The sequence below is a fragment of the Platichthys flesus genome, chromosome 4, assembly GCF_949316205.1.
Source record: "Platichthys flesus chromosome 4, fPlaFle2.1, whole genome shotgun sequence".
Taxonomy (NCBI): domain Eukaryota; kingdom Metazoa; phylum Chordata; class Actinopteri; order Pleuronectiformes; family Pleuronectidae; genus Platichthys; species Platichthys flesus.
This window is the reverse complement of record NC_084948.1, coordinates 5,867,897-5,883,474: the sequence shown is the minus strand read 5'-3', so window position 1 is coordinate 5,883,474 and position 15,578 is coordinate 5,867,897. Positions and strand designations below refer to the sequence as shown.

The 15,578-nt window shown below is 43.5% G+C and overlaps 1 protein-coding gene across 2 annotated transcripts in view; it reads left to right on the top strand.

Moving 5' to 3' along the window:
• The first annotated feature begins 377 nt into the window (after positions 1-377).
• The window catches only part of numbl (NUMB like endocytic adaptor protein), a 57,548-nt gene continuing 42,347 nt past the window's right edge, over positions 378-15,578 (top strand). For both annotated transcript variants that reach the window (XM_062386794.1, XM_062386793.1), the window contains exon 1: positions 378-658. The gene's annotated coding sequence lies outside the window, so the exon portion shown is untranslated. The remainder of the gene's footprint in view (positions 659-15,578) is intronic.

The window sequence follows — 15,578 nt, the reverse complement described above, 5'->3', positions numbered from 1 at the left end:
CACGATGAATACATCCCTGTTCACTGAGATCAACCTGCAGAGCACCTGACCTGACCATGTGCCCTTTGCAGGAGACACCTACTCCCAGAGGCTCATTGCTCCTCCTGCTGCTGCTCAGAGGGACACAGCAGCTTGGTCACCACACGGTGGCGCAGTGGAGCTCCTTACACGAATCCATGCGTTTTTTTCCACTTCTTCCTGGAAAACATCAATGGGAAGAGTGGATTTGCATGTCCGGCCGCCTGTGCCAATGGGCGCACAGGAAAGGCTGGGTTAGCGGGTGGAGCCGGGGGAAGCAGCCCGGTTAGTGCACAGTCTACACGCAAAGCATCCGAGGTGACTACTCGCACAGCGAGATCCTCAAACCCTGTGTCCGTGCGTTTTTTTTTTTGTTTTGATCGCAGGAGCGAGACCGGATCGCTGTGGTGAACCTTTTCTCTGTTTGAATGCGAGCGTGCGCGTGTGTGCGCATCGGAACCAGGTTGATCCGCGGCTCCGCCTCGCCTCGATCCGTCGCCCTCCCAGTGCGGATGAAGAAGATTCGGTGAAATATTTACAGATCCTCATCTTTCCTGTGGTGAGCTTCAGTGGTTTCAGTCCGGGGTCCTGGATCCGCACAGGGGAGGAGCGGGGAGCAGATCAGCCTTCGATCTCTTGGGTGAGTTCACTGGATTTTTTTCTTCTCGTCCCCTCTCGTCATCCCCCCATGTCCTGACACTTCCAGGCGTATGTCTTTAGAATCAATGAGTGAAGGGATGGATGAGTGCGTAATGGAGAAGTGAGCGATCCACTCAAAACCACAAGTAGTGGTTGATATGGTTGGGTTTCACATCAGCTGCTATTGGGCCCAGATGTGTGAAATGAATGAAATGTCTATGATGATGGTTTTTATCTTTGACGAAACAAAAACAATACATGACTCAAAATTGTAGACTCACAGATCATCCTAACGTGGCATCGATGGAGCTGTAAAGAGTCACCTTGATTATTGGGTTGTGGTTGGCTCATAGTTTTGTGGGTCTTGCTATGGATTTGTTTCTCCTGGACAACGTGCATGGCCTCTCAAACAAGAGTTTTTGAATACTTCTACCCCCCCCCCATCATGCACCATGCTCGGTGATGAGCTGTTCTTTTTTAGGTATGGTTACATCATTTTCAGAGTTACTCAGAGCTTCTTCTTCTGCCGCTGCTTTCCACGATCTATCCCTGCTCGCTGATGTAAATAGGAGGCTGGTAGGGAACCAGAGCAGAAGTGCCAAAGTATGGCCCTCAAACAGGAGTCATAATGCATCCACACACACACACACACTTATGCACTTGGCACATGCCTTCGTATATGGACCTGGTAAATGCATGCTGCTCCATTGTCTGTGGAGCTCCATCTGTTCCGTGACATGGCATTCCTCAGACAGCCAGTCATTCTGTTAGGGAGGGGGGGGGGGGGGGGGCTCACCCTGACCCACTGCCTCAGAAAGAGAGAGTGAGAGAGAGAGTGTGTCACATGGGATTTATTAAGAGAGGAGGTGCAGGGCTCAGGGTGTCTGCGCCCGCAGTCCTTACAGACCACCTGCGTGGAGAGCTCCCGCTCAGGGTGGAGAGGCTTGGCCCAGTGTCACTTTAGTGGAGCTCTAAATTGAGCCTGAGACTAGACTAGAGGATGGTGAGTTTGGTTTGGAGCACAAGTTATGGACTGGACTTGTTTTGGAGCTTGAGTAGGAGGATGCTTTGTTTGAACCAAAGCCAGAGCAAGAGAGGAGCTGGGTATGGTCTGTTGTAATCACTAGAGGCGAGGTACGGTCCAAAACCTGGATTAACTGGGCTTGAGAAGGTTTAAATTGGGTCTGGATGAGAGGAAGTCAAGACCTGTGACTGACACTATGTTTTTCTTTTGAATATCATTCTGCTTGATACTCTGGGCGCTTATACTACTCTTGCGTTTTAGAGATGCTAAAACGTAGAAGTATGGAAATGCTGCTGGACCCAGACCAGTGTGGAGAGGTTTGGCCCCTCGTCAGTTTCGTAGAGCTCTAAATTGGACCAGACTAGAGTATGGTGAGTTTGGTCTGGAGCATGAGCTACATTAAGATTAGATTTGTTTTAGAGCTGGAGTAAGATACTGCTATGTTTGCTAGGTTTATGGTCTCTTGCTGTGTTTGGACGCAATTTAGCTCTGCGAAGCCCGGTGGAACACTTGAAAACAGAAGTTATAGTTCACCATTGTTGATGTTGGGCTTGAGGTCAGCTGCTCAGTGGAAGACTTATAAAGTGACATAATGATGTGTCTCTACGGGGGCTCTAGCTCATGGAAAAGCAAACTGGTTCTCACAAGATATGCAAGTTGAACAAGCTCAGAACCAGCACTAGCAAAGACTAGGTATGGTCCAAAACCTGAATTAGGAGGACCTGACAGAGCTTTGTTCTGGAGCTGGGATTAGTGGAAGTCTAGGTGTGGTCTAGGGCTCTGACTGAGGAGGGCTACATTTGGTCCAGAAATAAGACTAGAGGATGGGATGATGTGGGCTATTGGGCTGAGGCAAGAAGAAAAGAAGGAAGAGAGGTCGAGGTTTTAGAAGTCAAATCTGAGGGGTTGCCGGAAATTAGCTTCGGTGTGGTTAATCAACGCTGCAACTCAGTCATCACAACAAGAACATAATTACACAACCCCCATCCACACGGCACCACACACACACCCACCCACACCCACCCACACCCACACACACACAAACACACACACACACACACACACACACACACACACACACACACACACACACACACACACTCCATATCCCCTCAGACCACTTCCCCTCTTCCACAGCTCTGATTGCTGCATTAGGACTTGCCTTTCTTTTGTTGTCCACACACACACACACACACACACACACACACACACACACACACACACACACACACACACACACACACACACACACACTCGGGCAAGGGGGAGAGCCGGCCCAGCTGAGACCACAATACAACGGGGATCAAAGATCATCAAGCTGGCCAATGGCTAGTGGCGGAGGAGGGCGTTGCCTCCCCTTTTGTGCTGGTCAGGGTGGGTCCGCTAAACAAGTAGCTCTACTTCCAGCCACGGCCCAGCTACTGCCAGCAGCCTCGCTGTGCTTCCTCCGAGGCCCTCACAGCGCCAGACTGCTGCAGGTCAGGGGCCTGTGCAGCTCAGAGGAACTTCTGTAATGATTTACGACAGGATTTCTGGTTGACAATAGTTTTAAATCAGATGGATCTGAACTTAAGTTGTTGAGCCTTCACTGAGAAGGATTACAAGCAAATAATATTATGATTTTATCTATTAAACATTAAAATATAACTGCACTGAAGTTAGATTTCTGAGTGGACTGCCATTATGCACAGTGGCTACTTGGTTTTGCTGTGCTTGCATGTACATTTTTAGATTGTGTTTGTGTGTATTAATAAATGAAACCAACAAAAGCCCTTAAATTAATTACGGAATAATATATTTATAGCAGTGGGATTAGCTAATTAACAAAAATTAAATACAAGAAGATAATATGATTTGAAGCACTAGAAAGATGGTGAAGAGAGGAAGGATGCAAAGACATAAGTGGAGGAAGAGGAAGTCGTGTAGAATTGGAGCAGGGGGCTGAGGAGTAGAGTGAAAGACAAGATAAGGGAAATTGGAAGAGAGAGAAAGTGACTCTGCAGAAAGACGAAGAATGGGCGAGTGATAATGTAAAAGAAGAAGAGGAAAAGATGGACTGGGGAGAGAATTTCGCCACCAGGGAAACTGTGGGAGTCTTTAGTTCCCCATCCCTGCTTGCTGTCTTTTGATTGGTGGCAGAGACTCCTCTCCTCATTTGGACGTGATCTTACCAGTTTGCGCAGAAGTTCTGTCTCAGAGGAGATTGTCCTCTAACATTTACATCCATGTCATCCTCCCTCTCACTTTCTTACTCACACACACACACACACACACACACACACACACACAGACAACACACGCACACATAACACATGCACACACTTCCATCTTTGCCGTCTGATGCCTAAGTGCCTTGGGTATGTGCTGAGTGGAGTTATCAGATTTTTGCTGGCTAGTTAGAACCAACCACTCCTCTCTTCCTACTTATAGTAGGTTCCATTAGTGCACACGCTAATGGCATACTCACAGTGCAGAGACATGGGCCTGTTGTTTTGCCTGTATGTGTGTGTGTGTGTGTACATTTGCTGCACGCCCTTATTTATGTGCACTATGCTTATGTGGATTGATAAATGATTGTAACAATGGATTTGAAAGCCATGTCTTATGTGTGAAGGTAATGATTTGTGTTGTGCTACGTGTTTGACCATGCGTGTGTGTAGAATGATGCTCACTGGCTTGTGTGTACATATCTGTGTGTGTGTGTGGCTGTTTCTCTGGTGATCATTAGTTTATTTCTTTGCTTCAGTAGCTTTTTTCACTGCAGATATCAAGAAAAGTGGAAATGGGTCTTTCTCAGTCGCAACTCCGAGTGGGGCGCTCATCGCCACAAAGAACTGTTACTTTGAGTTTGAATTATTGGCATCTTGATTTCTATTTTGATGATGCCCTATTTCAGCTTATTTAGCTGTTGAAGATTAGGCGCAACATCTCGATGAAAGAAGTGCCTTTGAAACAGAAAATCCCAAATGCCAAAAAACGCTTCAGTCTCAACTTCAGCCTCTTACACACCACATCCCTCCCTCAGGGTCTGATTTGATCTATATGCTTTCACGAGCTTTTAGCAGCTGCTTTGCTTGCTGCTTTTTCGATTGTTTTCACATGATTTGTCCCAAATTACATTTAGCACCTACTGCGAACGTATACCACAGAATGTTTTTAACCCAAAACCTCCTGATGCTGTGTGAACACAGTGTTGTGCTGCCTTTGCACCATTTCCACACAGAGTGATGACTGGCCTAAATGAGGAGAAGGCTCAGTCCCAGTAAGATTCATGGGAGAACTACAGAAGGACCAAAGCTGTTTTCAGACCTGAACACCGGAGAATGTCTCCACAATGGAATCTGGACATTTTCAAAAGAAAACAAAAGTTTTGCCTTGTAAATACGATATCTCAAGAACACTGCAAATTAATTTCTACAAATTATGTGTAAATGGTCACTTTGGACTCAATGATAAATTGACCCGATTTAGCTTTTTTTCAAAGGTCAAAGGTCAAGGTCACAGTGCATTTTTTCTCTCTGTTGAACACAAACTCTCAGGAGCACCTTAAGTAAAATTTAGTACAAACATTCACTTGGAATCAGAGATGAACCGATTGTTTTATAGTTCTTGAAGGTCACTGTGATCTCATGACTTGTGAATGTTATTCCTTACATTTGGCACAAACATTCACTGCAACTCAAGGATGAATTGAACAGAATTCCGGTGGCCAAAGGTCAAAAAACGTATTTGCCTTGTGAAATTCGTTTCAGTTTTTCATCTGTCGTGTGTTAGAAACGTCGTCACTCATGATGAATCCTCTGGAGGATCTCCTGCTGTGTTCTCACATGCTTTGGGGATGGCAGGAGAAACCCTGGAGCCCATCTCCTGTCTGAAGTTCAATGGCATACATCTGTGACAGTATGTAGCTATAAAACAGTGCACATGCTCTCAAATTTCCCCTGGATTAAAAATAAATACGATTGCATAATCAGGATTCTCCATTAGATCTATATGAGAAGGTAAATGAGCGCAGATGGTCTTTCAGCACCGTAATGCATGGGAGTAACCCTGGCATTGTCTAATCTCCTGTTATTTACAGTACCTACAGCTCATGTACGATGACTTTCTCCCTGCACGTGTCGGTTTTAATTCAAAGCCTGTACTATGTGAGTGTGTGTTAAGCTGAGGGGTTCACAGCCTTTAATTCAACAGTGGCTCCTCCGCGGTACTATTCCAGTGTGACGCCGGGGGAGAGAGATTGTTAGCAATAGACCGAAGAACCCAAGTTAAATCTCCCAGAGCACAGAGGGGGCCATTCACTGTGCTATGTGAAGAGTGGAAAGAGGGAGAGAGATAGAGGTTGCAGCGAGTGAGGTGGGGGTGGGACAGGAGCGGGGTGACGTTTAAAGCCTTTTTTTTATGGTTGATGGCGTGCATCTGTCGGGGTGTGAGTGTGTTGCATCGCTCCACCAGCCTGGCTGAAGCAGTCGGAGACTCCGAGACGAGGTGAAGGATAGAGGACAGCTGATAGCACTCCACATGATAGAGGACACACAAAGAAACAAAGCTCTGTACATGTGTGTGTGTGTGCTGTGTGATTTAGGGAGAGAGAGGGGGCAAGTTTGAGTTTATGAGCAGCCACAACTCCCCTCCACACAAATGAGTCACTGGAGTATATGTACAGTATAGTGCATGTGTGTGTGTGCATGCACTGTTAGACTATTAGCTCAGTGGTGTGTGTATTTGACAAGAAATGACATGGGCTGACAAAATAAATGTCAAGCAACGTGAGTGTCGAGCGGGGCTGTTTGAAAACTCTTCACAGGGGGTGCAGGAATGACACACTAGAGGTAATGGTGGCTCTCACATTACCCTGTATGAGTTTCTAATGAAATCCTATACTTAGCAGGGCTTATTAGGGCTTGACTGATGAATCAGCCAGGATGATATATCATCTCCATGAGATAGTCACTAATGAGCTCTGCTAAGCTTATTTATTTATCGTGAAATGTCTTGCTCAGTAAGTTGCAGTTTATCTTACATTTGAGGAATATTTAAAAGGTCACTTTTCAAAAAGAGTGAGTTACGCTCGGTAGTTATGGAATATTTTTTAAATAATGTATTGTGTTTCTTGGGGTAGTTCTTCCTTACTCTTGTAAAGAGGTTAAGGACAGAGAACAGAGGATGTCACACCTTGTTTAACCCTATGACACAATTGTATTTTTTTGAAAAGGACGATAGAAATAAAAGGTTATTGATTATTTTCTATTATTGTCATATATGAATTAATTCGTTTCTGATATCAGTCTTGGTATTTGCTATTGGTCCACAGTGAAATCGTTCACTTTTTCTTCCCTAAGAAAATGTTGTTTACATTTCGTTCCTCTTTTAGCCGACATTTCACCAAAGCAAACTTTAACAAGCTGTTCAAACAGTTGTCCCTGCCCCTGCCTGGTGCAGGATTCACCGTCTTCAGGCTGAGCAGCCCTGTCTCCCTTATCCCCCACAGCCCAACCAATGCAGCAGCCTTACAGTCTCAGCTGCAGGAGGAGGCGGGCAGCACTGTGTTGAATGACATATTAGTTGGCATAATCGCAAGGGGTCCATGGGGATTTCTGTTTGTGTTATTATACTTTTTTTTTTTAAATACATTATAAATGACAAGAGTTCAATCACTGTAATTATGTTTCCACATAAATGGTCATTATATGAAACAAAAACTGCTGCTTGAAACTTCAACAGCTGCTTAATTTTAGTTTTCAGTGTGTACTGTATGAGTTATTCTGTCGCTTATATAATTATACATACAATAACGTTGATTTGATTAAGTTGACATACATCGAAGTTGTCTTTTCATCTTGCCTAGAATCCCCGGCCAAGGAGTTGTATCAACCAAGAGAGACTCTCTGTTTACCATGCGGTGACTCATGGTTGTCATGGCGAGAGGCTCTGACTGCAATGCCGCTAATCGAGAGCATCTGACTCCACATGACTGTCCTCCCTTCATCTCTGTCTGGGCCTCCATCAGTCCATTGCTTTTGAGTCCTCTTTTCTTTCCTTTCGGCCTTGCTATCTTTGTGTTCGCTGACTCTCATTTGTTTTTTCAGACACACCTCCCTCGATCCTCAGATCCTTTCCTCCCTTCCATTGCGCTGCTCCTTTCATCCCTCGTTTTAGCTCCGCAGCACTCACCAGCCTTTAATAAATCTCACATAGGTTTTTCTTTTCACACCGTAGCCCCTCACTACTCCTCTCCCTTTTTCTCCTATCCCCCTCTCAGTCCCTTGCGTCTGCTTGTCTTTCAATGGGGGGCCAGCTGTGCACCAGATGTGGCTCACTCTCCCAGCTGTTGGCATCATGATCATCATGAATACAATGGAAAGGATTAAAGTAATCCCAATAAAACATGTGAGAAGGATAAATATACAAAAATACAAGAAGGAAGGTTAAAAAAAACAGTATTATTAATTACAGTCTAGTACAGGAATGTTTTATGAGATGTAATTGAAGCCGATCATAAACACTGAGTACTACAGACGCACTGTAAATCCTGAGAGGACCATCTGATGATGCTACTAGTGGATAAATATGCTATTCAATGGAGTTATGTCCCTTTTGAAAACAGACAGATTTGACCGTAAATCCCTATTATGAGATTGGAGGCTTGTTTTCATTAAAAACCCCATAACAGAAATGCTAAAAGGTGTGAAGAGTAGAGTCGAGGAGGAGGGTCACTGCTGTTTGAAATATGCCTGATATGAACTTTTTTGGAAATTAAAAATGACGTAATAATTTTACATTCAGGGAATAATTTTACATTCAGGGAAATATGCTCTTGTAATTTATTGAGGAAAGATCAGATATTTGATTCCGGTCTCTGTATTTTAACAACATAAATCCGGTTATCATTTAGGGGAGAGCGGGGTAATGTGAGACATTTTTTACATTTGCTCCCCTCTAGGCGAGCTAAAATGATAAATCAGTAAAATGTACACATTTCCCATTAATTCAGGATGTTTAATAGCAATGGAAATGATCAGAATGTATTCAGGACAAAGGGCAGTGAAAATATGATTGTTTTTTAAAAAGTGGTCTTGTGGGGTAAAGTGAGACAGACCAGAGAAATCAAGGGGGTAAAGTGATCCACTTACTTTTTCCACTTTAAAACTATCATAACAACACATGTTGTAATAGTTGAAATCCCGACAGCTAGATTGACAACCACACATTCCAAAACTAATATCAGACTAGTAACAGAATCATGGGGATTGGTCAATTAAGCCCATTTATGATTATTACGATTTGGAACTGGTCAGCTAGTTGTTTCAAGTGTTTGGCAAGCTCCTCCTCCATCTCATCTGTGAATATTCTCTTTACCTCAGCTACTGCACCCCAGGCTACTGATTTCTCTTTCCCTTTCTCTTTTTTCTTTATGAATCTTTTGAGGGTTGTCTTGTCAATATTTCTATCCCTTCCAGCTTTTCTTAAGGACTTCTTTCCTTGCATGACCTCAGCGGCTGCACTCTCCATCTCTGCGAGGGGTGTTTGGCCCCAGGTTGTCTTCCTGGTGTAGTTTCTTGGCATGATGGCTTTTCTACAATGTTTATGACATTAAAAATAAAACAAATGTAATGTAATATTACACTAAAATATGTTTAAGACTAAACTTAACTTGTGCTTCATGTCTCACTTTACCCCACAGCATTTGTCTCACTTTACCCCACAGCAAACATTTTAGAAGGGGGACACAGCTAGTGTGGTTCCTACTCTCACTAATTAACATCTTCCAGGTATACCCTCCCTTCCCTTTCTGCACACATTCACCAGTACTTTACGCTAAACTACTGCTAATTTACTGTTGACCCACATTACATTTTTCATTCGCTTGATAGTTACACATTAATTAATTTTCCGTTAAATTAAGGTTAATCGTTTTCACATTTCCATTTTTACCCTTTGGTCACATACTGCATTACGATTATAATTTTTAAGTGGGTTTTACGTTAATTGTTACATTTTTATTTCTTCCCTTCAGCGTTTGTCTGTCTGTCTTCTAGTTAGCAGGATTATGCAAAAAAGCTGGAATTTCCACATCACTTGGTGGAATGCTGCAGTATGAGTCAGGAAAGAGCCCACTCAGCCCAGTGAATGTTGGTGCTGATCAGTGGGCAGATCTATTTAACATTGTGAGATGGTTATTTTTTCAACAATTTCATTGATTTTCTAAAAGAAAAATTCATCACCTTTGGACCTTGGCGGAGATATGCACTCTCTGAGTACCATTCTTAGTCTTCCCAAATTGAGTGTCGAGAAATGTAAAAAAGCAATTTTCCTGCAGGTATCAGTTCGATTTAAATTCAGTTTTGGAGCCAGGCTAGCTGTTCCCCTTCCTCCAGTCTTTGTGACGAGCTTAGCTAATCATCTGTCTCTTCTCCTCTGTTTACATTGAATACTTACACGCGTTATACTTCAGAAATGTGTTGCTGCATGATATATATAGGTCTCAAATATTAGTGCAAAGACATGCTGTGTGTATTTTAGTTTTGGCTGAAGTAGCTGGCCAATTTACCCATTATGTTAGATGTGTTTACGACACAGGATTTCCTGTTTTATGGCGCTCATAATCCTTCACAGCCCACAAGATCATCTCAGGTTGTTGATTTTGTGAAATAGTATTGGCTTCAAATTCTGTGGGAAAGAAAAATCAGCCGTGAAAAGAGAATTTTTAACAGCGGACAAATCTGGGATGCAAATCAGACTGGTTATCACACGACAGCTCTGCATTTGCTGGTGCAGATGGATGGGGCCCCGAGCCAACAGGAAAGACGATGAGCCATCGTAGGTGCTGGAGAGATGGACAGAGCACAGGGACCAAAAGATGAAATGAGGGCAAGATGGAGGAGGGGGAGATGTCTTGTTTTGCAGGCTGGTTCTGCTGTAAAATGTCACAGCCTCTGTGAAAGAAAGAAAAGCATTCTGGAGATGGAGATTGTTGATAGTGTTAGCATTTAGAGTGGATTGTTCCCGTTGTGACTGCCCAGGGCCCGTGAGGCAAATACTTTGTGAAAAGGGCAATGGAGAGTAACATTTTGACTGATTGTAGCTCATTACACAACAACCATGTCTGACTGTAGCTAATGGTCAGTGACTGACCTCCACACCTTTTCTATACCTCTCTTTTCCCTCATACATTTTTTATGTAATCCTTCCGGTCCTTTTTCCAATTTCCTTTCAGTCCTTGCTTACTTAAACACTCCTCCTGCTTTTTATCCTACTCAATCATCTCCCTTTCCTTCAAAAGATCCATTTCTTCATCCACCTCACTTTCCCTCTGTGTCTGCCTCTGTCGGTCAGAGGAAGTGGCAGTCGCTGCCGGCAGGCTCCCAGAGGAACAGAGCGGCCTTTGTCTGTTTGAACTGTCGGAAGATGAGTAGCACGTCCGCCCAGCAAGCCCAGCAAGCCCAGCAAGCCCAGTAGGGATTCAGGATTTGTCTGTGGCAAGCTAACCAACCAGAATGCCTGTATATCAGCTTGCCAATCAAGCCAGGGCCTTCCTGGACTGTGTACAGCTAGCAGTCAGACAGTCAGGTATTATGTGAGGCTCTCGTGACTGTTAGGAAGACAGCATGGTGCACAGGGACCGCAGACCTTGGTTCAACGTTTTCCAAGCATAACCAAAATGAACAGTGACTTTGAAACCCGAGCGGCAGATAAACTCTCCCACTCACTTGCGCTCATTTCCAAATGTGAAATTATTAAAGCCCAATTCATCACTTCATGCAATAAACGCTATGAGAGCTACCAGAGCAGACTGTATCAAATGCAGAGTGTTGCCAATTCAGTGACTTTACAGACTCAACTCCTTCGACAAATCCTTAATAGAAGAGACCAGACCTCTGTATCTTCTTTGTCTGGTGAGAGGTGAGGCAAGTGTACGTATGACAGCTGTCATTACCTTTTCTCAGGCGTGCCTTTCTCATCTGACGAGTGACGGAGGACATTTTTGTGGGTCAGACGTGTTCACAGCAACAGGAAAATGTCCGGTATCTTCAGGTGAGTGATGGGATGGGATTTGTGTTCTCTCATGCAGCCGCTCCAGAGTATGTCCGACCGGACTTTAGTGCATGTCTTGTTCTCTTTAAATCACAGCTGTTCTGTGGTTACTCATAGTTTCACTGAAATAATGAGGCAGTCTGTATCTGCTTCAGTGAAGATTCCTGGTCACACTCTAAATTGACCCTGATCTCATTACAAGAAAGAAGCACAGAGAAGTAATGAAAATACAAGAACAGGTTGGATGCAGCAGTTTGCATGGTCTGTGCAAGCTCGTTTAACCACACTCCTGTCTGCACCAACTTCTTTGCTGAACCACATCCCACCCACGCCCTTTTGGAATAGGAAACCAAAAAAAACATCCAGTAACATTGATTTTTTTTATTGTATTTCATAGCTGAAACTACTTCACATCATTCCACTCAACGCGATCCTTCTGAAGTAGTTTCCACTGCTTTGACTAGAGGCATGATGAAATCGAAGTTACAGCTGGGGTTCTTATTCTTTTTTTTTTATTGGATGGGGCTCCAGGCACCTCAGGCCTGAACAAGGAGATCGATAGAAAGTTTACAGACTGTCCTCACACAGGCTGTGTCAGCTCACACCTCGGATCCCAGAGGAATATTTGGGAGACAGACACCAAGGTGACGCAACCGGCGTGGAAATGATTTGATGTAATGGGAACACTATGGTCTGATTACAGTGGAGCAGCTCCTCATTCATCTCTCGCCCCGTACTACCACTCCGGTCTCTGTGAAGTCGATATGTCAGGGGAGGTGAGCTCGCATTAGCCATTCTCTTTAAGCCTCCCGTCCTTTGACATCACCCCTCATCTCTCTGTCTTTAAAGAGTGGTGGTAGAGGTGGAGGAGTAAAGGAGGAAGACAGAGGCGATAACGGGTTTGTGTAAGTAGAATAAAAACATATGGCTTGACAACAGTCTCACTCATTCACATCCTGTATCTGGATCGTCTGATTCTCCAGATGGCTGCTTGATATACTTTTGAGGGGAACAAGCCTGGGACACACCACACTCTCTGTGTCTGTGTGTGTGTGTGTGTGTGTGTGAGTGTGTGTGTGTGTGTGTTAACATCCTATCTGTCCAGTATTGCCCACTGTGCTCCACATAGGGAACGTGTTATTGCTCTTGCTTTGCATTCTTGAGAACCAGAGGAGACTCTCAACCTCTTATAACCCCGTTCTCAGCTGTAGACCATCTTTGAAGCTTTTTTCTCTCTTCCCTCCTCTCTCTTACACACATACAACACACACAGCACACACACACACACACACACACACTTACAAACTCAGCACAGCTTCTTTCCTCACATGGATTTGTTTACATCCTGGCAGCCACCTCCCACAGTACGTGGCTGTGACAGAGGCTGTATGGAAGACAGACTTCTTGCTGAAGTGCTGCACAGTCAAACTGTATTTGCAGCAGATGATGATTTGGCTATAAAGTGAATGCCCTATTTTTGACACAAATTAATTTTGAAAGATTTTTGAGACTGGCTGGTTGTTAGCACAAGGAGGTAAGACGGCTACTGGTTTCGTATCCCTTCCTTTCCTTTTCCTTTTTGAGACATATTGTGATGGACAGATCCTCAGCCTGCAGAGCAGTTGCATGAGGCCTCACTGCTTGTGAAGTGGAGGGACTGTTTATGCATGCAGTCTATTTCTATGTAGGTGTATGATGATGGCTGCTGCATCACAACCACACTCTATGTGGAGTTTGCATGCGCTTCCCGTGTCTGTGTGGGTTTTCTCTGAGCTCTCAACCTTCCTCCAACAGTTCCAAAACATTCAGATTGGGGTTAGGCTCTAAATTCACAGTCTCAATGTGAGTGTGAATGATTGTTAGTCTCAGTATGTTGCTCCAGCGATTTGCTGGCAACCTGTCCAGAGTCTACCCTACCTCTCGCCCAGTGTGAGCGGGGATTGGCCTCAGCTCCCCCGATGATCCACAAAGGAGAAGTTGTATGGATGATGGATGGATTATTGTGGCTCCTTCTTTTACAGAATGTGTGTGCTTCTGTATTTTATTTTGTGAATGAGATAAAATAATCAGAGGTCAGTTTCTTCCCCCACGCCATCTTACTCCTGAACAGTCAATCCACCGTGGCACTGTGCAATAACCCTGGTTCTTTACAATAACCACTGTACAAATACTCCCGAAGTTATATTATATTGTAATTATATTTAATTGTATTATTTATTTCACCCTCACTGTACAACTGTAATACTCATACCATTCAATATTTATCCCTGTACTTAAATGATTTCTTTTCCTTAGACCATCGCATTGTTTGTTTCTTTTGTGTTGTTATGTGTATTCTATGTAAGAACATTGAGAGCCACTTCACCATGTCAAATACCTTGTTTGTGCAACTTACTTGGAAAATTAAACCTGATTCTGATTCTGATGAGGCTTGGACAGAAAACCCTCCTGGTCACACATCATGCATGCACATTACTTTCCCCATTGGGCTGCATTCCACGTTGCTCTACACTACTTTCCTTTTCGCTCTCAATTTTCTTCACCAATTCCCCAGTGCACATCTACAGTATTTACAACTTGCCTAACATTCAAAGAGAATAATCTAATCTAATCTAGTTTGTCTCAGGCCCCAGGTTCACAAAGCAAAGTTAGAGAGATTTGGCTCAATGTGCTATGAAGGCTACTCCCTCCCCTTTGTATCTGTACACCACTGTATGTGTGTTCAAGATATGAAGCAGAAATATAATTTTTAAATAAAAAATTAAAATGAGGCACTACTACTACTATGAAGTATGTACAAGTCACTTTGTCTCATATTCAGCCTTAAATCCCACTTTTTCTTGAAAGAAATTACTTTTCATATGTTTAAGACTGAACTTTGATGAGATACAAAATATTGACTTAGCAAAACGTTCCTTTAAATATACTCTTGATACCATAAGTGCATTTGCAAGTCATAGAGCTTTGCATGTGTCTGCATGGCTCTATGTAGGTCTCTGTTATCTAATACAATCTGTCCATATGTAATATTCAAACTGCTAACCCTTGAGGGAAAAGAGACAGGGAAGAGGAGAGGAAGAGGAGGGTTTCCCTATATCACAAATACCCTATATTACCAATAAATATCATCCTGGAACCTGTTTGACTTTTAGAAGGAAACAAACACAGAGAAGATTTAATAAACACACGCACAGAGTTGCAAATGCTATTCCGCTCAGTTAGTGAGTATCCAGACCCCTCAGTCATGGGTGGATTAGTACACAAGTTACAAGTCCACACACACAAACACACCCACACACACACACACACACACACACACACACACACACACACACACACACACACACACACACACACACACACACACACATTTGTTCTCCTTATTCAGAGAAATTCTAATGTTATCAGATCATACTCTAACATGTGAGTATAGCAGTGTGGTGAAGCACAGAGGAATATATCTGAAGTATTTAGGACCAAAACCACCGCTTCTCTTCAATAGAGTCTATCTGTTTTGAACTGTGCTGTAACATCGTCATATTTCACTTGGAACTAAGGGAGGTTGGTGTGTGTTGTTTAGGGGGCAGTTTGTCCCTGAACCAATCACAAGCCAGTGAGGTAGGCTATGTGGCGATGGAGTTAAGGAAAATTGATTCAATATTTAAGTAAAGGAGAGTATTTCTAATTAAAACAGCAATATCAAATTCAGGAGAGACGGACTTTAGCTCCCAAGTGACTCCTCTTAATTCCTTTATGCCCAACTGCCTGAGCTTGGGCTATTTATACTTACTTGATATTGTAAGTATTATATTTTCTTTTTCTCTTAATCCCCCAGACTTTTGGCCTTTACTCACTCTTTTCT